This window comes from Temnothorax longispinosus, chromosome 5 (assembly GCF_030848805.1).
Source record: "Temnothorax longispinosus isolate EJ_2023e chromosome 5, Tlon_JGU_v1, whole genome shotgun sequence".
Taxonomy (NCBI): Eukaryota; Metazoa; Arthropoda; class Insecta; order Hymenoptera; family Formicidae; genus Temnothorax; species Temnothorax longispinosus.
In genome coordinates this window covers 13,250,500-13,269,222 of record NC_092362.1, presented here as the reverse complement: position 1 = coordinate 13,269,222, position 18,723 = coordinate 13,250,500, and the positions used below count along the sequence as shown (strand labels likewise).

The 18,723-nt window shown below is 38.0% G+C and overlaps 1 protein-coding gene across 2 annotated transcripts in view; it reads left to right on the top strand.

The window, feature by feature from the left end:
• The first annotated feature begins 6,622 nt into the window (after nt 1-6,622).
• Nucleotides 6,623-18,723, top strand: part of LOC139812571 (lachesin) — a 151,505-nt gene continuing 139,404 nt past the window's right edge. For both annotated transcript variants that reach the window (XM_071777464.1, XM_071777462.1), the window contains exon 1: nt 6,623-7,098. The gene's annotated coding sequence lies outside the window, so the exon portion shown is untranslated. The remainder of the gene's footprint in view (nt 7,099-18,723) is intronic.

Sequence of the window (18,723 nt, the reverse complement as noted above, 5' to 3'; positions counted from 1 at the left end):
TTGAATATAAAATAATCGAATATAACATTATAAACTTAATAATTTTAGCTAAATAATTTTTATTTTATGTAGACGCGATTTAATATAATATTTTATAAAATATTGCATTTTTGTGAATTTACTATATAAAAGTCGTTGAGATGTAATCCACACATATCTTTTAGTTTAGAATCATCTATTATTTTTATCAGAAAGGGAAGAATGAAAAAAACCAAAACTTACAAAAGTTCTTTAGTATATATAGACAAATATATATATATATATATATATATATATATATATATATATATATATACAATATATACATGTCCTGACTGACTGACTTATCAACGCCCAGCCCTAAACCTTATAAAAACATGAAATTCGGGGAGTATATTTCTTTTATGACGGAAGCACCCACTAAAAAGGGATTTTTCGAAATTTGATCCCTAAGGGCGTGAAAAGGGATAAAATGTGTTTTCACGGATTCTCCTCAATATCTTAGACCCGATGAGACATCAACTTGGTTTTTTATTTAAAGTAGTTACACTTACCGTATAGCGAAGCACGGCGGGTATCAAGCTAGTATTATATAAAGCAAGCGTTAATAGCGCAAGGAATCAATTGGAAACTTCTTACTTTCATCTAAATTCGTTTTGTACATATTGTGTTATATATCTCCAAAGAAAAGCAAGAAAAAGAATTCTGGAAAGCAGCATTTTCTTTGACTTGCCACAACCATATGGCGCCGCATAACGGCTTTCTTCCCCGCGTTTTAATTTTCTCGATCAGTCGGTATGTGCCGTCGATACCTCGGATCGATATTACTCTGACCAAGGAAGACAACGTCTCATAATACCGTACAGCTTTCCTCCCAGGAGATAGCAGAAAAAAAATCGAAACAAGACATATATAAGTTGCTCACCCTGGGGCGGGAAAAAACGCGCCGGTAATAAAGCGAAGTGCAAACGCTGTGAAAGAGCTCTCGCCGGAGTCTCGCGCTCTCATCGTCTCGCTGGTCTTCGCCACTCCTGAAAACGACGCTCATGGTCCACATGCACACACCGCTCGAAATCGGCAACGACGTCGCGACGCGTCGGTGTGAGGACTCCTGCAACTGGGTGGGGCGGTGCAGGGGCGCCTGCGTCAGGGATGGATATACCCCAGAAACGTGTCTCCTGGGTTATCCTTAAAATATCCGCGCTATCCTATTACAACTCGAAATTCGAATCGTCGACGGCTCGTCATTAATCTTGGACTCTTTCCTCTCTCTTTCTGTTCGACTGACGGGACGACCGACGGTGCCGCGCGTCGTCGTGTCCCGTTTCTCCTTTTGCATATATCGGTCTTATAACCGGCCGCGTGCTCTCGCGTCACCCGCTCCCGGCTTTTTCTTTCACCCATAGTCTACCTCTGACCGCGCACATCCTCCCTTCAACCCCCCCCCCCCGTCACCATCGAGGCTCACCCTTTCATTCTTACTCCCTGTCTGTTCGACAAACCCAGCACGATTCACGTCGGTCCGCCGAGCAAAATGATAAATCTACGGACGATGAGCGAAGTGTTTGCTCGCTTTTGCACTTACGGATCGACTTTTATCTTGACTGCCGCGGGTTAGAGGACGACAGTTAAGGACCAGATAGTCAGTAGCGACAGGGAGAGGAAAATTTATTGGCATCGAGAACAACGTCTCTAAGGATGTGTGCTCCTATTGCCTCATGAATATCCGTAGCATCAATAAATTTGGGAAAAAATATTGTACCAATGAAAACCTTGCGCTATCACTATTCGCTGACTTTCAACAGTCGTACATACCATTTCTTTTTTCTAACATCTGTTAAATTCTGCTTGCGTGACGACATCTGTGATTTGTAGAACGAGGAGAAATGATAAGAATCTTATTATTGATTTCTTTATAAATATCTTATTATTAATAATTTATTTATACAGAGATTTGTCAATATCTATATTTTGCTATCTTCTCTAACTATATACACGTGGAAAGAAAAAAATTAATATTAACAATACTTAGACGGATTAGCTCTTAAGTGCGCATTGCAGCTTTGCATATATGCAAAGCGACTTCTCGATGCTCCGTATATTTTCGCATATGAAGTTCGAACTGAAAACGCGCGGATTTGCACATCTGCTTTTACATTATCACAAAAATAGTTTAAAAAGGTTTCAAAGGATTCAAATTAGTAAATAAGGAAATTTTTTAAATACTTTTTTGAGATTCCTTAAGTAGCCATTATATTTATTTAAAAAATATTTAGAATAATAAGGGTTAAGAAACGCTACATCTTATTTGCATCACATTTTATGCGAGAGAGAGAGAAGAGGAAGGGGCTCGGGAGGATAAAGGGCTCGTCCTAACTCTTACCAGAAGCACGTAGAAAGATGCGCTCGCTTAAAATGTTGTTTGAAGGCAACTTCGAGAGATCTGCTAGAAGAATGTTTGATAATTTCCAAGTTTCGCGTGGAGAGATTTGATAGATATAGATTTTTCCCTAGATGATTGGCTCCGCTTGCGAAACTTTGGACCATCCGGCGAAGACTTTCGCATCTTCCAGCACAATAGAGAGGAAGCTGGCTGGAAGTAAGCGAGCGGTCGGCCGCCTGTATGTGGCGGGAAATTTACAGTCCGGTAATTTGGCGAGAATTTAAAGCATCCTGCCGGGTTAATTGCGAGGTGCCACCTGCGCCGCTACCCCTATAAAAGATGTATCACGCGCCCTTTTTGGGCCACGAGACGAAAGAGTGGAACGTCGCACAGAAATAAGAGACGCGGACGCAGAAGTTTCGCGAGTCCGGCTCGGACTTCTTTCGTTCAAGATAGTTGCGGGAACTTATTACTACTATCGGAGCGCGGATAGTCACTTATCGCGCCAGACGTATTGCACCCTCCCCTCGAACCCCTCGATGATAGGCGAAGGTCTTGGACGGGAGGATAGGAAAGGCGGGATGGAGGTTGTTAAAGAAAGACCGGATAAATCTCGGCGGAAAGAACGGATAAATCGCGTTCGTCTACTAAGCACCTACCTATCCGCAATAAGAGAGAACACCTCTTTCTCTCTCTCTCTCTCTCTCTTTCTTACATAAGCCGGCTGGCACCCCGAGTCCCCTTATCTCGCGCGCGAGCACAAAATCCTCTGCGCGAGGGTATAAGGGCGGGAAGAGAAATTTTTGATGTAAAAATAAAAAGTCGCAACCGTGACGTGTGTAAATAAAAGATTCCCATCTCGTAAGGCGGGGACGTGCGCTGTCGTACTGGTGGAATTAAAGCGCGGGTAGATCGACCGATAAAATGAGGACGACGGGAATTGTTCTGCACTTGCTTGTCCGTGACGAGCTCTTTTCTCGTCTGCACGAACTTCAGCCATCCCTCAACATGGCCCGCTCTCCCAGAAATTTACAAAAGCATATCGATTAGTTATAAAGCGCGTTGCTAAAATTTCCGTCTCTAAACGCCAAGCTGACAAGCTTTATTTTATCGATATTATAAAATTTGTAATATAATACTCTTCTTTCTTTTATTGCATGTCGAATATACTTGACTTTAAATTTTACAATATTTTAAGAGATCTAGATAATAAGAAAAGGAATAAGAGAAAGAATTTTGGTAAAAATTCAAATCTTTTTTGTATATCATCTCTGTATTCCGTTTGCAAGGAATCAAAATGGCATTATCTCGCGGAGAGAAAACGCATGAATGGATTAAGCTCAGTTTACGGTACGCACGAAATCTTCGCTGAAGCGTGTGACGCGCGATAAAATCCGTCTGGTTAGCTTGTATGCCGCGCCGTGCCGTTCTCGATTCGATTTTATTCCCAACACAGTCGGCGAAAGAATTAAAGAGACTATAGAAAGTCTCGCGAGAAATGGCGGAAGAGTCGCACACACGTTCTGAGCGTTTATACGTCCGCAATAAGATGAGAGATCCACCCTCTCGCTTTCTTTCCCATTTTACTTCCGTCCCCTACGACTTCGATTTATCGCGAAGCGCGCGAAGAAACTCCGCCTAGCACAAAGGGTGGCGCGAGGGAAAAAAATAGTTTGAAGTCGATTAAAAAAAGATAGTGGAAGTTTTCACGGCGCGGCGCGATGGGCGGGCGGGTTCGGGGAAAGGATTAAAGAATGGGTAGATAAATCTCGTGAGAAATAGCGGATAAATCGCGCTCGTCCACTAAGCACACACCTATCTTCAATAAGATCCTGCTCTCCTTGTCCCTCTTGCCGCGTACTCGCGTTCCAAAACTCGATTTATCTCGCGCGCGCGCGCGCGAGATTCTTTCCGCAATATGAAGCGCGTGGAAGAATTCTCAACGACGCCGACGTACGAGTGAAGACAGTTTTGCCCGAGCGTATGAATTTTCCCTCAAACCACCTTTCCATGAACACCTTGAACTTCCCGCCCGGTTAAGAGATTCGCCCGGTGAGAGACAGTGGAAAGAAAATGCGCATAAACTTGAGACGGTGGTAAAGTGGTGCAAATGAAGTAATGCGTGCGCTAGAGACGCTAGAGGTGCCACGACAGTTTGACAGATTTGTAGGACTGCAACACGTTTTTGTTTATCCAGTTTAATGATAACGCATGGAGCAGTTTAAGCACGTTTTCGCATGACGTACTACACGCGACGCGTAGTAATGATAATAGTCATTGCAATATTTGAACATATGTATATATATTTGTATGTGTGTGTGTGTGTGCGTGTAAAATTTGCGTTTTGTAACTTTCCAGTAAGTAATTCGCCAGATTGGTAACAGATTTGATAAGACATGTCAGTAGACTGACATCAACTGCGTCCGCGGTCTGCTTATGTTCTGCCAGCAGAGTCTGCTAACATAATCGGACAGCAGATTGGCGGTAGAAACCGCACAGACAGAGCAATGTGAGCAGATTGGCAGCAGAAGCAGCGCGGAGCCTGAACGGTTCGTGCGGGATCTGTTCGATTTCTGCCGCCAATCTGCTGTCTGATTACGGATCGGTTTGCTATTGCTGAACTGGCTGTACTAGTTCAGAGCCTATCTTTGTGGAGTAAAAAAGATAAATTCTGCAGCCAGTTCAGTAATAGAAAATAAATCCTATGTTAGCAAACTTTGCTGTTGGTATTCTGCCGACATCATGATATATCATAACCGGCATCAAATCTGTATTATAATCTTTTTGCCGACAAAATTTGTAGCAGATACTTGGTAAGATTATTTGCTCTCAACAGACTTGATTGTCTAGGTCTCTTCTTATGCATTTCATGAATGTTACAAATCACGTTTCATGATAACATTGCTATATCTTAACGCTACTCACACATATAGACATAGTTTAATCAATGTAATATAATGATAAATTCGGACCTCGTTAATATGATGGCACTTTAATATAATTGGCGCACCATCATATGTGGTGAAACGAAATTTAATTAAAAAATAAAGAAATTGATGTGAAAAATTAACATTATAACGGAATAGTTTAAAATAAAATTTACAGTTTTTATTAAGAATCTCGTAGTTGATTTTGTAGCTTATTATTAAAAAATAATAGACATCACAAGAAAATGCATTTTTTACATAGACACTGTTACAATCGTTCTCAGATTTGTCTTGTTATGCGGAACTTACGAACGTTTATATACAAGCGCATGTAAGCGCATTTTGAAATTGGATACTACTTAAATATTATTGCTAACTCCCATTGAGAATACAGAGCGGTTTACCGAACACAATACAAAAGATACAAGAGAGAAAAATACATAGTAGAAGATACCGTGTTCAAAGTGGAACGAGATAAGCAATCCAACATAAGTACAATATCGACTAACAATATCGATCAGCGGGTCCCCAACGTCGTCCAACCTGAATTTTCGACTTTTCCACGGCAGCGGCGTCGCGAGAGGAGAATGTTTGAAGAAAACGGAGCTATATGGAGGGAGCCCAGCGCGAGAGGAGAGAGAAAAAAAAGAAACCGCGCGTCGACACCTTCTTGCGCGTCTTTTTCGAGGACGAGCGTGTCGGCGGGTAACGTACCACTCATAATAAACGATAAAGGGAAATAAAAGTGCCTCCACCCAACGGTGAAAGAGGGAGACCGTCGCGGAAGGGTCGCGACAGAAGAGAGACGGACGTGGTGCGGCGCGACGAGGGGGGAAACGCGGGGGGAGCGCGTCGGCGTGTGTACGAGTCCGTTTCCAGCGACACGACGTGCTTCCCTATGCTTTTTGTTTTAATTTTCTAGAGGCCACCGGCTCCATCTCGTTCGCCTCTCCGTCCCCTCTTTTTTTCCGTCTCTCTCTCTCTTTCTTCCTCCCTTTGCTTTCCCCCTCGTTGGGTGTCCCCCTATCCGCCGTCACGGCTTCCGCCGCCACTGCTCGTCGGTTCCTCGTGGGAGCTCCGCGAAATGTACCACGGTGGTTTTCAGCACTGTGCTGCTAGGTATATATCCTCATCCTCCCTCTCTCTCCTATCCCTCCCCCATTGCCCCCTTGCTTGCTTTTCTCCGTCCTCCCACGCCGCTCCCCCGCCCCTTCCAATGTCCCCACCGCGCCCTGTCTCTCGCTTTCCTTTCCCTCCCATTCCGTTTATCCCTTCCTCGCGACGCGCTCTCTCATGCCGCCACCCCTCCGCGCGCCACGGAGTAAAGGGCTGAACCGGCCAGTGCAATTCCCGACGAGTTCGGTGTCGAGTCCGCGCTCCCGGCCGGCGATCGTGCATGTCGTCGTCGCGACGTCGCGCGTTATCTTTTTATCTCCCGAGCTACCGAGGGATAATGGTTTCTCTTTCTCCCTCTATCTCTCTCCTTCGCGACAAGTCACGACAGTTTTAATTTAACCGACGTAATGACAATCCCCCCGAAACGTCATCGGAACGTCGAATACTCCGAGTTCGAAGGGATGGGTGGAGATTAGCAAAGTAACGAATAAAAACGGTATATACGGTTAAAAAGTGATACGAGTGGTGGACGGGGTTGCCAGCTCCAGGGAATATAGATCTTTCAGCCGAAGTCACGCACGCTCATATACGCAGAAGGGATTAATCGGCGTGATGTCAACGCCGTGCGACGTTCGCCGTAGCGCGCGAAGCCGCGATCCAGCGATCCGATCCAGCGACATCGTGCCGCGACACGTAAGTTCCGTTTCGTCCCGCGCGCGTAATCCTCGACGGATCCTCGGATCCTCGGAGGAGCTGGAGGTGAAGGAGGAGGAGGAGGAGGAGGAGGATCCGCCAGAATCCGGTGAACGCTTTGCGGTCTTGTATTGATCGGATCCACATCGTGGATCCGTAGGCGACACGGACGCTGGATCCCGATGTAGTGTGCCGTCGGGCGGTTTTCCTCGTGCCTTCTTCTTCATCCCGGCTCGAAGTTATTTTCGGCACCCGCTTGATGGACGGGCATTCTGAGATTTTCCCGCGGTAAAATTTTCATGGCGCAATTCCATCCTCAGCGTTCCCGCTAATTGAACACGCCCGCGAATCGACCTATCGACCGAATCCGCTTAACTCACGAATCTGTGGACTGGGGGGGGGGAGAGGGGAAGGGGGGAAATTGGCCCTCTCCCCCATTTTTTCCCGCTGAAAGTCCTTACGACTGTCGTTCGCGGGCGCGCGGACGTGCGGACGCGTCCGCCTTCGGGCGATTAATTAAAATAATCTCTTCTCGCGCGCGTCGCGCGCGTAAATTATTCCGGGGTAGGTACTACTACTAGAGAGGTGCGCCCCGAGAAGTTTCTGGGGACTGAATGAATGAAACGGGAAATCAGAGCGGACAGGAAACGTAGATTGATATTGGCACGAATGCCAATCAATTGTTCGGAGATCAATTTTTGTCGAATTTGAATTACATTCGACCGGCTGCCGAACAATAACTATCACCATCCTGTTAAATCAATCTCTGAAAGAACATAAAATAACTGTTGTTTAATTTCAACTCAGCGTTATTTAATTTCCGCATCGCGTTGTATCGAATGCTATTGTGCGAGAGTCTATCACCATCACTACGTCAGTTTTTTGAGGGGGAAAAGCTTTGTCTGGAAGTATCCATCACATTCAAACCTTTTTTTAAATACTATTTGATGACTACATTCAAAGTCAACGCAAAAATATATTGACATTTATATAAAATGTTGTTATTATAAGCTAAGAACATAAATAAGCCATAAAAGAATTAATAATATTGTATATCTTAAAAATAATATCAAAACAAACAAATGTGTGAACTATAATTAGGAATAAAAATAATCTGAGTAAAAAATTGCCCGCAGTAGGAAGTGTGAATGTGGTGAAAAGTGTCAAAAACTATTTATTTAAATTGCTTTTTTTAAAAAGATTTATTTAGATTAATAAAACATTGTTAATGTAAAACGAAAATATATTATAATATTATTTTAAGCAATAATTAAAATATTTTACAATATTTCTACAATTATTTTTAATTAAAAAAATTTATAAAATTGCTATTACTTTTATAAATATATATAAATATTACCTTAAACTCTCAAAATACGCTCCGAAATATTTTTAAAATGACTAAAAACCATTAAGATCAAATAATTATTGATTACGATTGTTAATATGTTTCTCCATTTCAGGTTCGCGTTATTTACTTAAAAGACAAGAGAGGATGGCTATAAATAAACTATTAAAAAGGTATATAGAGCATAAGGAGCAAAAAGTGCAGCTCTGCAGAATATTTATAAAAATTTCTTGGGGTCTTAACGTGGCAATCAATAACTGTGCATTACATTCCTTCAGTGAGAGATTTTCGATGTTCCGCCCGACAAGTCCTGAAACTTTTATTGGGCACACCTTGTAAAGCCCCTCTGACACGGACGTCCGTCGTTACAATACGTTGCGCTTCTATAGCGTTGCTGCGGTGTATTAATTGAATCTCGAGGTATAGACAAGATCTTTCTGATTTACATGGGGAGATAGTTTGATTTTTCTTTCGGTGACGATTTTATATTTCGATTTCCTGCAGCATATTAAAATATACATGGTAAAATAAGAGAATAGACGTTTTTATATTTATACTTGACTATAGATATTTTTATATAAAACATATTTTATATGAAATACGTGATTATATATGTAGATACTTTAAAAGTAATCTGAAATTTATTATTATTAAATCTTTATCAAAGTTCTATTTTATCTATATTAGAAAAGGTCATCTATATTTTATCATTCTTTATATAATACCTAATTATATGATATATAAAATTTTATTTATGAATTTATAATTGCTTTACATTGTCACGATATTACACACATATATCCTACACACTCACGCGGACGCACACATACAGTCACACATATACGAATTGATTTAAAACTCATTAAGGAATTAAAAAAAATATTGTTTAGGTTTATACGAGTAAATGTGCTAGTTAAAGGAAAGAGTAGTAAACAAGTAATTAGTAACTTAATGGGTAACTAATTAATGTCTATTTGTAATAGACATCTGATGTAATTTTGTACATAAAATGTTTTTCAGATATATTTTTCATGGAAAAATTATTTTATATAGTTGTACTTATGGAATCAACAATTTTGGGATCTTTTGCTACGGAAAAATGGTTTTCAATCATATTTTCCTAATCGAATAAGAAGAAAATTCATGTCTCCCAACGACGTTGCAAAGACAAACATTATAATTCTTATAATTATTCATTATAATTATCAATTATAATTAGAAAAGAGTAACACACACTTACGTGCACGCGTGCGTACATATGTATATTGTTCAGATAACGCAATAGATCCGGTATCATCTCTGTCTGCATTAAACTTGTGCCTTTTGTGCTGGTAGAGTGTGCCAGTTGTAATCTGACAGCAAATTGTCGGCAAAAATTGAACAGAATTCGTTGCTTTATAAACATTTAAATGAAATACATCATTCAAATAGTCACAAAACAACGGATCTTGATCAGTTTCTACAGTCAAATTGCCATTGTTCTATTAACAGATTCTCTTATATTTCTGCTAACATTTCATCGACAAAATTTGCAGCAGACACTTTCAAAATCTGCTCTTGACAGATTCGGCTGTCCGGATTATTAAATTTCTTAAATTTATTACAATATGTTCTTCATTTATTCTAACTAATGTTAAAAAAATAAAAGAAATATAGCTTTTGTAAAAAAAAATTGTTAACGTTATTGGTTCAGTGAGCACAATATACTTTAAGCACCTAAACCTAAACCATTCCCTGACTCCATTAAATCTAAGTTAACTACTTATTCAGATTATCTAATAATAATTATTGTCTAAATAATTATATTGTCCACGTAAAACTCGGTTAGTCCAAGTACAGGGCCAAACCGAATAAGAACTGTACTAATGACTTACTGATGAATTGATGATGGTTAACGACGATTATATATGTCGTTTCAGGAGGATTTGTAAGATAGGTGCAGGTAAAGGTAAATGCGCTTTCCTGACCAGTATCAGACAGATTCCTAGGAACAAAGCATTTTGAGCGTACGAGAAGAACGATCTTTAATACAAGATCGGACTATAAGTATTCAATATACTGCCTAGAATCCGAAATATCCATATGTGTCCTATCCTTATATAAGAATCATACTAAAAACAAACGCTATCGAGAACATTTGCATTAATAATTTTATTTTTCCGAAATGGAGCTAATAGTAAAATTAAACTTAATAATAAATCCTAGTTAACATCAAAAAATTAAAATTATGCAATTATTTGCAAGATTTTTTACGAGAGTATTATAAACTCTAATGTAAGTGTAATATAACTTTTGCAATAATTAAACAATCACAAAGATACAAAGGTAATAGACATCAAGCGGCCGATAACTGAACTAAAGTGCGTTCTCTCTCTTTTTCTTTCTTATAAAAAAAATTATATAGAAATTTAAACTCAAAACTTTGTATAATAAAAATATAGAAAGTAAAAAAAATTAAGTTTGCGCTTCAACAATCTGTAATACAAAAAAATTACATTAAATATTGAATTTGGATAAACTATAATTTGTACAGAAAAAATGTATCATAATTATAATAAAAATAAAAAATGCACATTTAAGAAAACAAATTATTTCGAAAAGTGTCAAGCTGTTCGACAAATTTCTGTCTGACAAATATCTTCCATAAATCTTAGTAAAAATTTGAACACGGGAAAGGCGGAAAATGCGGCAGCGTCTTTCAAGGCTTACAGGGCTTCACGTGAATTAATGCGATCTAGTCCATCCTGATCTACGACAAAATCTTGTTAGTGCACCTCACCGAGCGGCTGAAATTCATGTCTCCCAACGACGTTGCAAAGACAAACGTACGTAATTAAATGCTCACGTGAACGATATAACAAGCAGATATCGGAGAAGCGAACGGAATATTTTCCGCGGCTTCTATTCTAAATATGTCCTGAATTAATGATGGCAGGCTTCTAATTCGCGACGAGAGATTCAATTAATACGCCCGAACGATTAGCTGGAACTCATCGCAATCAGAGCGGACGAAAATCGTGCGACGCGTAATCTATTATACATCACGACACAAATTTACGATATTAAAAATCATGTCTCTCTGTAAAGTATGATTTGTTTATTCACTGTGCATAGCGTTCATATTTATTACGTATATTATATATAGTTGCACCGGTTTCAAAATACGAATTTTGTGATCAACTTCTTGTTCGATTTGGAAAATATGATTGAAAACCATTTTTCCGTAGCAAAAGATCCCAAAATTGTTGATTCCAAGTATAACTATATAAAATAATTTTTCCATGAAAAATATATCCTGAAAAACATTTTATATACAAAATTACATCAGATGTCTATTACAAATAGACATTAGTTAGTTACCCATTAAGTTACTAATTACTTGTTTACTACTCTTTCCTTTAACTATAACATTTATACTCGTATAAACCTATATAAGAACAATATATTTTTTTAAATTCCTTAATCAGTTTTAAATCAATTCGTATATGCGTGACTGTATGTGTGCGTCTGCGTGAGTGTGTAGGATATATGGGTGTAATATCGTGACAATGTAAAGCAATTATAAATTCATTTTTCTGATTCTATTATATTCTTCAGTCTTTTCTACTCTTATTTCATATATAATTCTTTAAAATTTGATTGATTAGTTCTTGAGCTATAACCGTTTGAAATTACGAAGAATCCGTACATTAGGAAGCAAAATGTGCAAGTTTCAAATTTGCACACTTTTTTATTATATTAGCAATTTTTTAATAATTTTATTATATTGTTCAGTCCTTTCTACCCCTATTTCATATAGAATTCTTTAAGATTTGGTTGATTAGTTCTTGAAATACAGACGTTTGAAATTTTGAGGAATCCGTACAAATATAGGAGCCTTATAAAGCTGGGTCTAATCAATTAAATTTTAAAAAATTATATATAAAATAGGAGTACAAAAGACTGAAAAATATAATAGAATTAGAAATAGACCGTATCTCAAATATTGAGAAAGCTACAGCGTAAAACACTTTTTTGAAAAATGAAAATCCCCTTAAAATCCATACCGGTCGACGGATTTTAAGAAAATTAGAGGAGAACATACTTTCTATGATACTCTATTTGTGTGCAAAATTTCAACCCGGTATCTAAAAAATTGTAGAAGTAGATGCGTGTTATACAAAAAATCCGTACACACACACACACACACACATACTTCCGGACATTTTCTACTAATGTGATTTCTCGACATTTTGGAACATTCTAAACTTATTTCCATCAAAATCTCGAAAAATTTTTCCACCATCAAAAAGCTCTATGAGGAAGCAAGAGAGAGAGAGAGAGAGAGAGAGAGAGAGAGAGAGAGAGAGAGAATTTGAAGATTGTGAGATAATTTCAAACATCAGAAAAGTTAGTTATGATAAAATCTATTGAAACGTTACTTATCCGTAATTTAATTGCTCTTTGCATATGACGTTACAACTCCATACCTATTTGCCGCGTAAAGAGAATATTTTGTTGCGTAATTGCTGCATGTTCTCATGCATTACAAACGAATTCCATACGGGACTGCCGTTTGTATCGTAAACGCGGGGAACCGCGGTAACGTAACGTACTTAATCATTTATTCATCTGTGTGATGTGGCAATTAAATTGTTATTTTAAACAACATTTAATTTAGCATTTCTATAGAAATAATAAACGGCTGCGCTTTCCCGTATAACAAGCACATTTCCTCTCTCTCTCTCTCTCTCTCTCTCTCTTTCTACGGAAAGTCCTTTGCCGTAACCCGCACTCGTCGAATTTTATCAGTGGAAATATGACTGTCGCGCGAATGTAACGCGAAATGTAACTGCACTGCACATACACTCCAATGCCGAATTATTTTCTACTCTTATAAAGGTTGCACATAAGTTCTCCCCAGGGTTGCATAAGTTTTCTCGCACCTTACCTTTGGTCATGCCGTCGTGCTTCTCTGTGATGTCTGGATTTTAATAATTGTCCTGATAATTTAAGCTGATCCTTATGGCGTGCAGTATTCTATATATTTGCACGTGTTAATAATTCTACCAAATCAGGGTAAAACTGATGCTTCAATTTTATCTTCCGCATCTTCTTCTTCACACGTGTGCTCGTCCCGTATGCTGGGGTTACGCGACTATATACGCGGATTATTCCGTTCTCACGGGTGTAGGATATATAAGATCTCTTCTACGTATAACCAGAGAGTTGGCTTTTTTAAATTAAAATTCTGTATATGGTTAGTCTTTTTTTTTTAGGTAAGATTAAATGGTGTCGGATTTTTTTATACCCGTCTCCAGTAATATATGGAAAATGGACGTTAAGGAGTAGAATAGAACGGAATGACGTAATTGAAAAAAGAAAATAATCTTTTAAAAGAACCATTTCAAAACAATTTAAAAATAAGTTTTAAAAAGTTAAAATTTATACATATATGTTGCATTCACGTATGTATATCGGCAAGTTAATCTCTTTGTAGAAAGCCTAGGTCTCTTGCAAAACGACATAATTGCAATTTGCAATATTAGTTTTATAGTTTGACTGGAGATTATATTATTAGACATTTTTTAAAATGTCATAAAGCATTAAACTGCAATAATAATTAAACCTGGTTTCACATGAGTTTTCAACTTTCCACCTAAAGTGAAATTTACCTCACGTCTTACGGTATTTTCAGTGCAAAACGAGATCCATAATTAGGTAGTTCCACGTAGGTTTCCTATTTTAAATGGTCGGCTTTTCGCAAAAAAACCGCACAAAAGAACGAATTTTTTAATTAGTACTTACGACTGATGGGCATATATACGTATGTACATGTATGTCTACATAATTATAATATTAATATAATTTATTTCAATACTTAATTTTTACTCGTATCATACAATTATTTAGTCATTTTATATCATATCGACGTTTTACGAAAGAATTAGACTGATTTTACATATATATTTATGTATATGTCGTTGAAAACGTTACCTACTATAATGCTATAATAAGAACTGTTTTTTGAATATTTTATTATAAGTTATTTTTAGTGTGTTTTAAATTTTCTCAATATTAGACTGATTTTCTCAGCAAAGGGGATTTTTTAACCAAAAAATAAGAAATATTTAGAATATCATGTTATAAGTGCAAATATGCTACATTAGATTATGGCATATAGCAAACTTTAAGATACTATTAATCAGATTAATTTTTAAAATTGTTTCTCTATTTCTTTCGAAATTTTTTATTTCCTTTGCGTTTGTTATATTTATTACACAAGAAATAATAAGGTCTCTCTTGGGCAATACTATAATTTTCTACTATTTTCTATTACTGTAATTGACAATACTATGATTTTCTTAGTATTTTCTATTATTGGAATACTATAATGATCTATCTTGTACACGCCCGTACAGTACGCGACGAAACTACGTGCGCATTAGGATGCTACAATCGTCATAGTCATTACATGCACAGTTGGACTGTATTCGCAACGCTAAAGTTTGGTTGATATAGAGAGACGTGATATGCTGTTATTTGTGCTAGACTTGATTTCTATTCACAGAGTGTTCAATATGTTGCGTCGTAAGGAGTAAGACTTGGTGTTACTGCTGAAAACTTCTTTAACAATATATGACAGTGTTGCGCGATTCAACATAATAATTGTTTTTCTTTTATTGATTAACGCCTATAATTACAATTCACGTCAGTTTTTTAAATTTTGCATATCTTTGCTTTTAAAATTTGAACAAAAATAACTATTGTTATAAAAAAAATTTGCTCCGTATTATTCTTCGTATATTATTACGTGTAAACATTGCAAAATCTATTTTGAAATATCTTCGTAAATAATGTCTTACATTTTGAATAATACGTATAGATAATGACTTATAATGCAAAAGATACGTTTTCACAATATTATTAAAATAATCAACCCGAGGCGCTAATCCTTATCTCTCTTATTAATATTTATACATGCATTAAATTTGCATGTATATACAATTCATTTTTTTCATTCTCAATAAATACAGCGCCATCAGGAAGGGAGAAAAAGACAATTCGCTATTCAGATATTGGATGTTCTCGTATTTCCGTTAAAAAATCCACCTGGTATAAAAAACCGACCCAAGAGTGGATTTTAAATCAAGTTATAAATTTCCGGGAGCGGAGGACGTCCAAGTACTCCCAAGTTATCTTGAGTAATCAGGCACGAAGGTTAATGAAGGAGGTAATTTCGGGACGTAATTTGCGAGCTGTGAAATGTTGTGAGATGATTCGGTTGGCGGAAAGTGTCGGGGTCAGTCGGAATATTGAAAAAAGTGAAACGACTAAGAGTGATTTCCCTAAACGAATAGCAAGACAATTTCGCGAGACGACGAGTCTATCGACGGCAGATGAAACTTAACTTGATGATTGTACTTCGCGATGACATTAGCGGGAAGCGCAGGAGCACTTTGCACAATCGTGGATTGGATACGATTCTTTCCTAAAGTTCTTCCCGAACGATCGTTTGATGCGAGTTTCTCAGTGCAGCTTATCGCGTCGCAGTAAAAACAAACAGATAAAATAAATAGTAAGAAAAATGTTCTCCCGATTTTGGCCTGTGCTACCAAAAATCCTATCGCGGCTCTTTTTCTCGCATATATCTACATACATACACTGTTACTATTCACTCTCGCCCCTTCAGGCTCTCTACACTGTTTTTTCCTCTGCAATAGAAGTATATTTTGCCAATATTTATACATATATGCGAATAATAAACAAAATCCAAAATCTTACATATTCATAATGTTTTATCCGTATTGTTGAAATGCTACGCAGTAATTGGATTTTAAATCAGAATAACTGTTGTTTGCAGTTTACATGAAGAATGATGTACATATATAAATTTATTTTTAAAATTTTATGACAATAAAGATAATAATTTTTTAATCAATGCCGTTATTTTGAATGAATGAAGAATAAAAGAGAACAAAGTTATTCAGGCAAAATTTTGCTTTTGATATTTATCCGTTTTTCTGTTATAAACTTTATTTTTGTAATTGTGAACGAAAAGCGTACACTTTAATATATTCAGCTATAAATCACTCGAAATGGTATTTTATGAGAGCTATTATAATTAGCTGTATTAGTATTAAGGATTTTTTTATTTGGAGTAAAAAATAAGCAATTTGTGTTAAAATTAGATTTGTCGCATTTATATAACGTTTAGAAAAAAAATGTGGTCTCGAGATAAATGTATTTTATAAAATATAATTATAAAAAATATTATTAAAATATTAAAAATATGTACAAGTTGTGCTACAATTTAAAGATTTGTTTACTTTTTTATTTCTTCCCTTTGATTCTGATCTTTTTAACATCATTGAAACAGTCTTTGCTTTAGATCGCTAGATTCTCGAGTTGAATGTTTACGACATCGTTAATTTATAGATGTTAATGATGTTATAAATATGTTTTTAAGGTCTGGAACTCTTGACGAGAAAAAGCAAACGAAGAAAATATTTGAAAGTTTTGAAATTTTACGTGAGAAAACTCCTTTAATACTGATATCTCGTGTGCTCTCTCGTCTTCATTGAAAGTAATAACAACCCGCGACAACGTCGTAAATGGACGGGCAATTACATTGGAGAGGAAAAGAATTTCACGGAGAAATTTCGCCTCCGTTGTTTCTTTTGTCCTCTCTGTATTTCTTGTCGCTCTCGTGGAGCGCTTTTCCGACGCGCGACTCGACTGTGAAAGAAGCGGCGAGAACCACGAGAAAGAGAAAGCGAGAGAGGGTTCGGTCACACCGTATTTTACAAGATTACGCGCCATAACCGGACGGGTCGTTCGCCGAAAAAAGTTCTCTTTAAAGGGGCTGCGAATAGGGGATGGGGGCGGGGGGAATACGCGACGACGGGAACTCATTAATCCCTGTACCTCCGCGCTAGATAATACCAATTCGTCGGAACTTTCTTATTTCTTCCTTATCCACTCTGTGCGCGCGAGTCAGCGGTGAACAAGTCCCGACGACGTTCTTTCAGAACTCAAGGGAAAGAAGTTGTCATTCAACGAGCGACGGGCTGACGGACATTCGAAAAGGGGCACGGAGGGGATGAGGGGGAGGGAAGGAGGCAATTAAATGCCAATAATTGCGGTGATTACCAGTCGATTAATCGCCGTTATCGGCAGCTTCATTTAGCGCGTTAATTATCCTGGGCATCGGGAGAGGACAATGCGGTTACGATTCGTAAACGATTATTTTAATTGCACCGGGTCGCTTTTCCCCGGGATAATTGTCCCGCCAGGGTGGTAGCATGTAACAGTAAACATCGCTGCGAATGGTAGAGGTAACAGGAAGAGGGGAAGGGGGAAGAGAAGGAGATGGGACTAAAGAAGAGAGGTCGAATAGTTTAATATTTGCGCAGGCGGTTGTAAAAGATAAAAAGGAAAAGCCAGCTCTCGCACAAAAGAGTTGCGCTACTCCTACCCACACCGTACAACACGGCGCGGGGTTTGTTACATTATAAAAGGGGCCGATTATTTGAACGGACTCCAATTTTAATCGCGCGCCCGCGACTTTGCCGAAAGTATGCCGTGTGTGGATACGTCTCTGTGGCCCGTTCTCTCCTAAACAGTAGATTAAAGTACAATGCCCGGCTTCTAAGGCATAATCTCTTCGTAGGAAGGAAAAACACACAGTGCACCGTCGAAAATGTTACTACCTGTTTATCCAAGTTATTTTCCCGGAGGATCGTGCGCGACCAGATCTCGACAATTTTCTGTTCCGCTTTTTTTTTGTTTATTCTATCGGATACGTTTCGGTTGGCCGCGCGAACAATCGCGTCGCACAGTGGCTCTCAACTCCGGTAATCGACCAACGTTCATTCGTAATAGCGTGTAAAATTAATGAATGGATTTTATTATTTTGAGATCGAAATGTAAAAGTAATAATCTCGCAGAAAAGTAAAGAATTTTTATTCTTAGTGCACCATTTTATTGATACTTTTTTGTTTGAGGTAAAAATTAATTTAACATTTAGAAAATTGATCCACCAGTGGGAATGTAAAAAAGATAGTGTTGAATTTTACAAAACGTTCCCGTTTAAGCGAAATCGGACAGATAACTGAACGAAGTATTTGTACCAACAGAATTTGGGAAACACTGACGTAACATACGTTTTTTGCGGTGCTCATCGGTTTGTACATTTTATCGCCTTTAGTGGCGCGATATTTTCTGCATTCAATGCGGGAGGAACCGCAATCTCTTGCACAAACTCGCACACCTAATAAACTCTGCGATATATATCT